The 8252-nt window shown below is 46.1% G+C and overlaps 1 protein-coding gene across 2 annotated transcripts in view; it reads right to left on the reverse strand.

Annotated features, from left to right (window-relative positions):
- The window catches only part of LOC149433042 (vomeronasal type-2 receptor 26-like), an 81279-nt gene extending 76723 nt beyond the window's left edge, over nucleotides 1-4556 (reverse strand). For both annotated transcript variants that reach the window (XM_089664720.1, XM_089664719.1), the window contains exons 1-2: nucleotides 3496-4556; nucleotides 2660-2875 (exon numbers count right to left, since the gene is read on the reverse strand). The gene's annotated coding sequence lies outside the window, so the exon portion shown is untranslated. The remainder of the gene's footprint in view (nucleotides 1-2659; nucleotides 2876-3495) is intronic.
- Between the last annotated feature and the right edge of the window lie 3696 nt (nucleotides 4557-8252).

The following is an 8252-nucleotide window of genomic DNA, read 5'->3' on the forward strand; positions in this document are numbered from 1 at the left end:
AATGTCCTGACATTTGGGGGATATCTGTACTGTCTTGACATTTGGGGGATATCTGTACTGTTCTGACATTTGGGGGATATCTGTACTGTCCTGTCATTTAGGGGGTATCTGTACTGTCCTGACATTTGGGGGGTATCTGTACTGTCCTGACATTTGGGGGGTATCTGTACTGTCCTGACATTTGGGGGATATCTGTACTGTCCTGTCATTTAGGGGATATCTGTACTGTCCTGACATTTGGGGGGTATCTGTACTGTCCTGACATTTGGGGGATATCTGTACTGTTCTGATATTTGGGGGATATCTACTGTCCTGACATTTGGGGGATATCTGTACTGTCCTGACATTTGGGGGATATCTGTACTGTCCTGACATTTGGGGGATATCTGTACTGTCCTGACATTTAGGGGATATCTGTACTGTCCTGACATTTGGAGGGTATCTGTACTGTCCTGACATTTAGGGGGTATCTGTACTGTCCTGACATTTGGGGGGTATCTGTACTGTCCTGACATTTGGGGGGTATCTGTACTGTCCTGACATTTGGGGGATATCTGTACTGTCCTGTCATTTGGGGGATATCTGTACTGTCCTGACATTTGGGGGGTATCTGTACTGTCCTGACATTTGGGGGATATCTGTACTGTTCTGATATTTGGGGGATATCTACTGTCCTGACATTTGGGGGATATCTGTACTGTTCTGACATTTGGGGGATATCTGTACTGTCCTGACATTTGGGGGATATCTGTACTGTCCTGACATTTAGGGGATATCTGTACTGTCCTGACATTTGGAGGGTATCTGTACTGTCCTGACATTTAGGGGATATCTGTACTGTCCTTACATTTGGGGGATATCTGTACTGTTCTGACATTTGGGGGATATCTGTACTGTCCTGACATTTGGGAGGTATCTGTACTGTCCTGACATTTAGGGGATATCTGTACTGTCCTGACAATTGGGGGGTATCTGTACTGTCCTGACATTTAGGGGATATCTGTAATGTCCTGACATTTGGGGGATATCTGTACTGTCCTGACATTTGGGGGATATCTGTACTGTCCTGACATTTGGGGGATATCTGTACTGTCCTGTCATTTAGGGGATATCTGTACTGTCCTGACATTTGGGGGATATCTGTACTGTCCTGACATTTGGGGGATATCTGTACTGTCCTGACATTTAGGGGATATCTGTACTGTCCTGACATTTGGAGGGTATCTGTACTGTCCTGACATTTAGGGTATATCTGTACTGTCCTTACATTTGGGGGACATCTGTACTGTCCTGACATTTGAGAGGTATCTGTACTGTCCTGACATTTAGGGGATATCTGTACTGTCCTGACATTTGGGGGGTATCTGTACTGTCCTGACATTTAGGGGATATCTGTACAGTTCTGACATTTGCGGGGTATCTGTAATGTCCTGACATTTGGGGGATATCTGTACTGTCCTGACATTTGGGGGATATCTGTACTGTCCTGACATTTGGGGGGTATCTGTACTGTCCTGACATTTAGGGGATATCTGTACAGTTCTGACATTTGCGGGGTATCTGTAATGTCCTGACATTTGGGGGATATCTGTACTGTCCTGACATTTGGGGGATATCTGTACTGTCCTGACATTTGGGGGATATCTGTACTGTCCTGACATTTAGGGGATATCTGTACTGTCCTGACATTTGGGGGATATCTGTACTGTCCTGACATTTGGGGGATATCTGTACTGTTCTGACATTTGGGGGATATCTACTGTTCTGACATTTGGGGGATATCTATACCGTCCTCACATTTGGGGGATATATGTACCGTCCTGACATTTGGGGGATATCTGTACTGTCCTGACATTCTTGGACCTCAAGAAATTAGATTGGCTGTCAGTACTTCAGGATTGATCAATATTCAGATATATCCCATAGTTTGTGAACTCTATAACTTTCCTACAAACTAAATAATACATCCTAATTTGGGTTATTTTCACCAAAGACATGTAGTAGAATATATTTTGGCCTAAATTTATGAAGAACAATTATTTACTTGCAAACTTTTATAACAAAAACAAAGAAAAACGTGGGTTTTTTTTTAATTTTTTGTTGATTTAGCAAAAAAATAAAAACCCCAGCGGTGATTAAATACCACCAAAAAAAAGTTCTAGTTATATGAAGAAAATCATAAAATTTTAGTTTGGGTACAATGTTGTATGACCGCTCAATTGTCATTCAAAGTGTGAGAGCGCTGAGACCTGAAAAATGGCCTGGGCAGGAAGAGGGTAAAAGTGCCCGGTATGGAAATGGTTAAAGTCTATGGGCACAAGCTGGACAGAAATCACCTTAAAGTAGCACAGGAACCTTTTCTAAAGTCGGAGCGATTTCAGTAGTGATAATTAAGACAGCTCTCATCGGCACACATGCGATGTAACATGTCATGCGACTTGGGGTCTCACAAGTCAGATCCCAAGTTGTGAACCGAGCCGTAAGGGAAGCAGACAAAGGATACACCTGGAACACAAGGTGATTACACTCGGTATAAAATGTCCATTTGTGTAATGTGAATAGACCTGGCAGAGGAGAAGAGCTGCTGTATGTATTACAGTGGAAGTGTCACCCCTCCCCTCCCCCCCCTTCCCATGACATAGGGACTCAGGTTACTTACAGCATTCGTTCAGCCGAGCGATATTCAGAGATGAAGCACTGCCATGGCGGAGACTTCCAGAAACCCGTGCTATAATACGGCTTCCATTCCATCTCTCCTCTTTATAAATCCAAAATGTTTATCTCTGTCCACATCCAGCAACCCTGGAGAGAATCTATACATGTCCCCATACATGTCCCCCATTGCAGCCATCTGCGACCAGGCTGGAGATATTTTCTGAAAAGCAAAATGCAGATACAGCAAAGATAATTTCATCAAGATCTGTTATTAGCAAATGTTATTTTAAAATATAAAATGTCGTTTTTATTGTCTGGCAAATAAGGATGAAGTTCAGGTTCTAGACTACCATGACTTTGAAAGCCTCCCCTCACCCCCCCCCCCCCCCCCCAAGAAAAAATCGAATTGCCCGCAAATTCAGGCCATACATGGGTCGAATGTCAAACGATTCTTGTCCGAAAAATCGAAAACATTCTTCGCTCGGTAATCCGATGGTGCCATCAATGATTTCGAAAATTGGCCGGCCAAGCCATAAAGTTCACCCCATATAACAGGTGAAACTTCTGTTCCTTCCAGGTCACAGCTCATGCGCATATTCTTTTCAGAAAAACGATCGTACGATTTGACCATCCCTGAGTCCAAAATTTTCCAACATGCCCGATCACGGAAAAGGGGAGGAACCACGAAAATCGTCCGGTGCCATTGACCTACTAACAGAGCAAAAATCAGCCGATTATTCTTAGGTCTGATTTTCGGACGAAAAATCAGTCGAATTTCAACCCATGTTTGGCCAGCAAAAGTCAATTAAAAAAAAAAATCTCAAATCCAACTTTTTGTACTTTCGGTGAGCGCAGATAATGTCTTCATGAATTACTGCTGCCTGGGATGGGATGCGGGCCCCAAAAAACCCATGAGATTATGCCCCTGCAATGGGCTGGTATGCTGGTTCATGGATTTTGTGGGATTAGGCTCCAACAAAAGCTTGGCATGGGAAGGTTGTTACTGGAGATGGTTGGGAGAATGTTGCAGAGCAGAGCTAGGCAACCTTTGAGAGGTGGAGATCGACCTGAAAAACATGAAAGAGAGCAAAGATCACTAAGGGTTCCACTGCCACTGCCCTTTTTTTTAAGAAATGAACTAGCAAAGCCTAACTAAATAGTCAGGAAACTTTCAGAAAATATATTAAAACAAATGTCACTGTAAAAATATAAGCTTAGCCTATCTTACAAGTGGACAGCATCAGTCAGTAGAGCGGTGGTCAGTCTTAGTAGGGCAGTGGACGGTGTGTGGGCAGTGTCAGTAGGGCAGTAGAGCAGTGGACAGTGTCAGTAGGACAATGGATGTGTCAATAGGTCAGAGGTTGGTATCAGTAGAGCAGTGCACTGTGTAAGTAGAGCAGTGAGCAGTGTCAGTAGGACAGTGGATGTGTCAGTGGGACAGTGGATGTGTCAGTAGGACAGTGGATGTGTCAGTAGGACAGTGGATGTGTCAGTAAGACAGTGGATGTGTCAGTAAGACAGAGGTTGGTATCAGTAGAGCAGTGCACTGTGTAAGTAGAGCAGTGGGTAGTGTCAGTAGGACAGTGGATGTGTCAGTAGGGCAGATGTTGGTATTAGTAGAGCAGTGCACTGTGTCAGTAGAGCAGTGGGTAGTGTCAGTAGGACAGTGGATGTGTCAGTAGGACAGAGGTTGGTATCCGTAGAGCAGTGCCTTATGTCAGTAGAACAGTGGACAGCGTCAGTAGGAAACTGGATTTGTCAGTAGAACAGAGATTGGTATCTGCAGAGCAGTGCACTGTGTCAGTAGAACAGTGGACAGTGTCAGTAAAACAGTGGATGTGTCAGTAGGACAGAGCTTATTATCAGTAGAGCAGTGCACTGCTGTGTCAGTAGAGCAGTGGACAGTGTCAATAGGGTAGTGGATGTGTCAGTAGGACAGAGGTTGGCATCAGTAGAGCAGTGCACTGTGTCAGTAGAACAGTGAACAGCGTCAATAGGACGGTGGATGTGTCAGTAGGACAGAGGTTGTTATCTGTAGAGCAGTGGACTGTGTAAGGCAGTGGACTTTTTTAGTAAGGCAGAGTGTAGCATCAGTGGAGCAGTGGATGGTATCAGTAGGGCAGAGGTTGGTGTCAGTAGAGCAGTGGATGGTGTCAGTAGAGCAGTGGGTGGTATCAGTAGGGCAGAGGTTGGTTTCAGTAGAGCAGTGGATGGTGTCAGTAGAGCAGTGGGTGGTATCAGTAGGGCAGAGGTTGGTTTCAGTAGAGCAGTGGATGGTGTCAGTAGAGCAGTGGGTGGTATCAGTAGGGCAGAGGTTGGTTTCAGTAGAGCAGTGGATGGTGTCAATAGTTTTTTATTTTTATTATTTTATTTTTGCATTAGTTTTTACAATTTTACTTTTTATATTTTTTTAACAGCCCTGTTGGAGGGCTTTGGTGAATTGTCAGGGGTCTAAACAACTCCCTGGTGTCTTATGTTTGAGACAGAAAAAAGTGATTAAGGACATAGTCCTCAATCTCTAACTCTACATCCTCAGCTGCACACAATGTATGACTAGGAAGAGCTCCACACAGTCTCCCTGTTCATTCACAAACTGAAGCATAGAAAACCCGGTTTACTGTGATTAAGGTATGAATGAACACAGTAAGTGATCATTACCAATCACTCACTGTGTGCATTCGGAAGAGAAAGGGCCTGTAAATGTCATATTTACAGACCCCTTCCTCCGCTCTCCATCCTGAAATACCCCCAAAGCAGCCCTAGCAGGAGAGAGGAGGGGAAACCGGCATAGCTGCAAGGAGCAGAGGAACAAGGGGGCACGCAGAGGGGCCTAGGTAGCAGGAGAATGGGGAACCTAGACAGGAAGGGTGGTAGGTGTTACCATTTACTGGAACCAATCATTTGTCTTTCTCCCCTGCAGCAGCTGAAAGCTGGCAGAAGGGAGAGGAAGAAGTCAGTTCCAGTAAATGCCACCCCTAGTGCTGTCCAGGTTCCTGACCTACCCATCACTTGTCCAGGACCAATGGGTAGATTGCAATTGACGGGTTGCAATCCTCCATTGTAGAAGGTTGCTTCGGGTTTCAAACCCTATAGCTGTATGAGTGCATGCTTCATTTTTACTGCTGCCAGCTCTTTCCCTCAGTTGGCACCTTCTCTAATTATAACCCCAGCTCACCTGTTCCTCTCCTTGTGCTAAAATCACGGGGTGGGGGGGGGGAGTAAGAAGAGTTGAAGAGGGAAGAGGAAAAGGAGTAGAGGGAGGAGGAATTGGAAAAGGGTGAGTATGAAGAAGTGGAGAAAAGGAGGAGGAGATAGAGAAGTGGGATGGGGAGGAGGAGGAAGTGAAGATGAAAGGGAAGTGGGAGTAAAGGGAGGAGGTGGAGAAGGACAGGGGAGAAAGAAGTGAAGATGGAAGGAGAATAGAAGGAGGAGGAGGTGGAGAAGGGGGAAGAAGTGAAGATGAAAAGGAAGGAGTAGAGGGAGGCAGAGGTAGAAGTGAAGATGGATGAAGAGGAAGAGGTGGAGAAGGGGAGGAGGAAGAAGAAGTGAAGATGGAAGGTGAGTAGGAGTAGAGAGAGGAGGAAGTGGAGAAGGGCAAGGAGGAGGAAGAAGTGGAAAAGGGGGAAAGGGAGGTAGAGATGGAAGAGGAGGAAGATGCAAAGATAAAAGGAAAGTAGAAGTAGGGGGAGGAAGAGGTGGAGGTGAAGAAGAATGATGAGGAGGAAGACGTGGAGTAGGGGAAGAGGAGGAAAAGGTGAAGGATTAAGAGGTGAAGATGGAAGGGTAAAGGAGTAGAGGGAGGAGGAAGTGGAAAAGGGTGAGTAGGAAGAAGTGGAGAAAAGGAGGAAGAGATAGAGAAGTGGGATGGGGAGGAGGAGGAAGTGAAGATGAAAGGGAAATTATAGTAAAGGGAGGAGCAGGTGGAGAAGGAAGAGGGAGAAATAAGTGAAGATGGAAGAAGACTAGGAGTAGAGGGAGGAGGAGGTGGAGAAGGGGGAAGGTGGAAGAAGTGAAGATGAAAAGAAAGGAGTAGAGGGAGGCAGAGGTAGATGTGAGAAGGAGCAGGAAGATGTGGAGATGGGGAGGAGGAGGAAGAAGAAGTGAAGATGGAAGGGGAGTAGGAATAGAGAGAGAAGGAAGTGGAGAAGGGCAAGGAGGAGGAGGAAGAAGTGGAAAAGGGAAGAGGATGTAGAGGAAGGAAGAGAGGAGGAGGAAGAAATGAAGTTAAAATGGAAGTAGAGGAAGGAAGAGGTGGAGGTGAAGAAGAATGATTAGGAGGAAGACATGGAGTAGGGGAAGAGAAGGAAAAGGTGGAGGATTAAGAGTGAAGATGGAAGGGGAAAAGGGGTAGAGGGAGGAGGAAGTGGAGAAGGGGAGGGAAGGAAGAGAAGGAGAGGGAGGAGGAAGGGGGAGGGAGTAGAGAGAGAAGAGGTGGAGAAGGGCAAGGAGGAAAAGGAAGAAGGCAGCCCATCCGAACCCCAGTCCTACGCCGACGCCTCCTCTTAGTGTCGTAGCCGTCCGTCCTCCATCAGCTGCTGTCCTCCGAGGAGGGGAGAGGGGAAAGGTGGAGGATTAAAGTGAAGAGAGGGAAATGGAGTAGAGCGCCGAGTCCCCTGGTTCTCTGACTTGCCGTCCTAGTCTCCCCTTCTTCCTCTCTACACGCAGTTAGGTTCTTCTAGGGGAGGAGGTTCCTCTGGCCCTCCCTCCGTATCCCCAGTTCCTCCCTGCGACGCCTCGGCGGTCGGAGAGGTGGCCGTGGGAGGCCCGGTGGCTTCGGTGAGAGAAGGAGGAAGCTTCCCCCGTAGCCACAGGCCTAGAGAGGGGTGGAAGAGGATAAAGGCAAGTAGGAGGAAGAAGTGGAGAAGAGGGAAGAGGAGGTCAGGCCTTCGGTCGTCTGCGTGCCTGCCTCCTCCCCAACAACAGGGGAAGTAGAATAGAGGGAGGAAGAGGTGGAGGTGGGTAAGGATGGAAGGGGGGGGTTATATAAAAATACATTTACCATCTGTTATCCAATCATGTAACTATTTGGGATTCTAATAAATTTAAATGGATTTAACTACATATAGAGACTGAAAGGTATAAGAATAATAACCACTTCTTAAGGAAACAAAAGGATACGAGAAAGATACAAAGTAAACAAAATTAATTCCTGTAGAATTGGAAGGAAAACAGAAGAAAAGTAATCAGGGAGAGCAGTGACTATAGGCTGGAGGAAAAATTAAATATACTGAGAGATTCTACTGATGAGACTATCCATACTTACAATCAGGGGCAGACTGACAACTCCTGGTGCCCCTGGGCAATAGGGGATCATGGGGCCCCTGTGTCCTTGCCCAAACTCAAAAAGCTTATGAAAAAGGTACCAGGGGCATCTCATGGGGCCCCATACTGACCCCGGGCTCTCGGGTAGTGCCCGAGTTTTCAAATGGTCAGTCCGCCCCTGCTTACAATAAATGGCTGCCCATGAGGGGCAAGTAGCATTCTTGTGCACTTTTGGTAAATGATGGAAGTGTGGTGTTTGTAGAAATCTCTCATAAAGAACATTTTCTGTGTTTTGTCAATACCACCCATAATATATGTCTTCTCAGTAATCTTAT

This window comes from Staurois parvus, unplaced genomic scaffold, assembly GCF_062004578.1.
Source record: "Staurois parvus isolate SC_StPar_1 unplaced genomic scaffold, SC_StPar_1.0 ptg002010l, whole genome shotgun sequence".
Classification (NCBI taxonomy): domain Eukaryota; kingdom Metazoa; phylum Chordata; class Amphibia; order Anura; family Ranidae; genus Staurois; species Staurois parvus.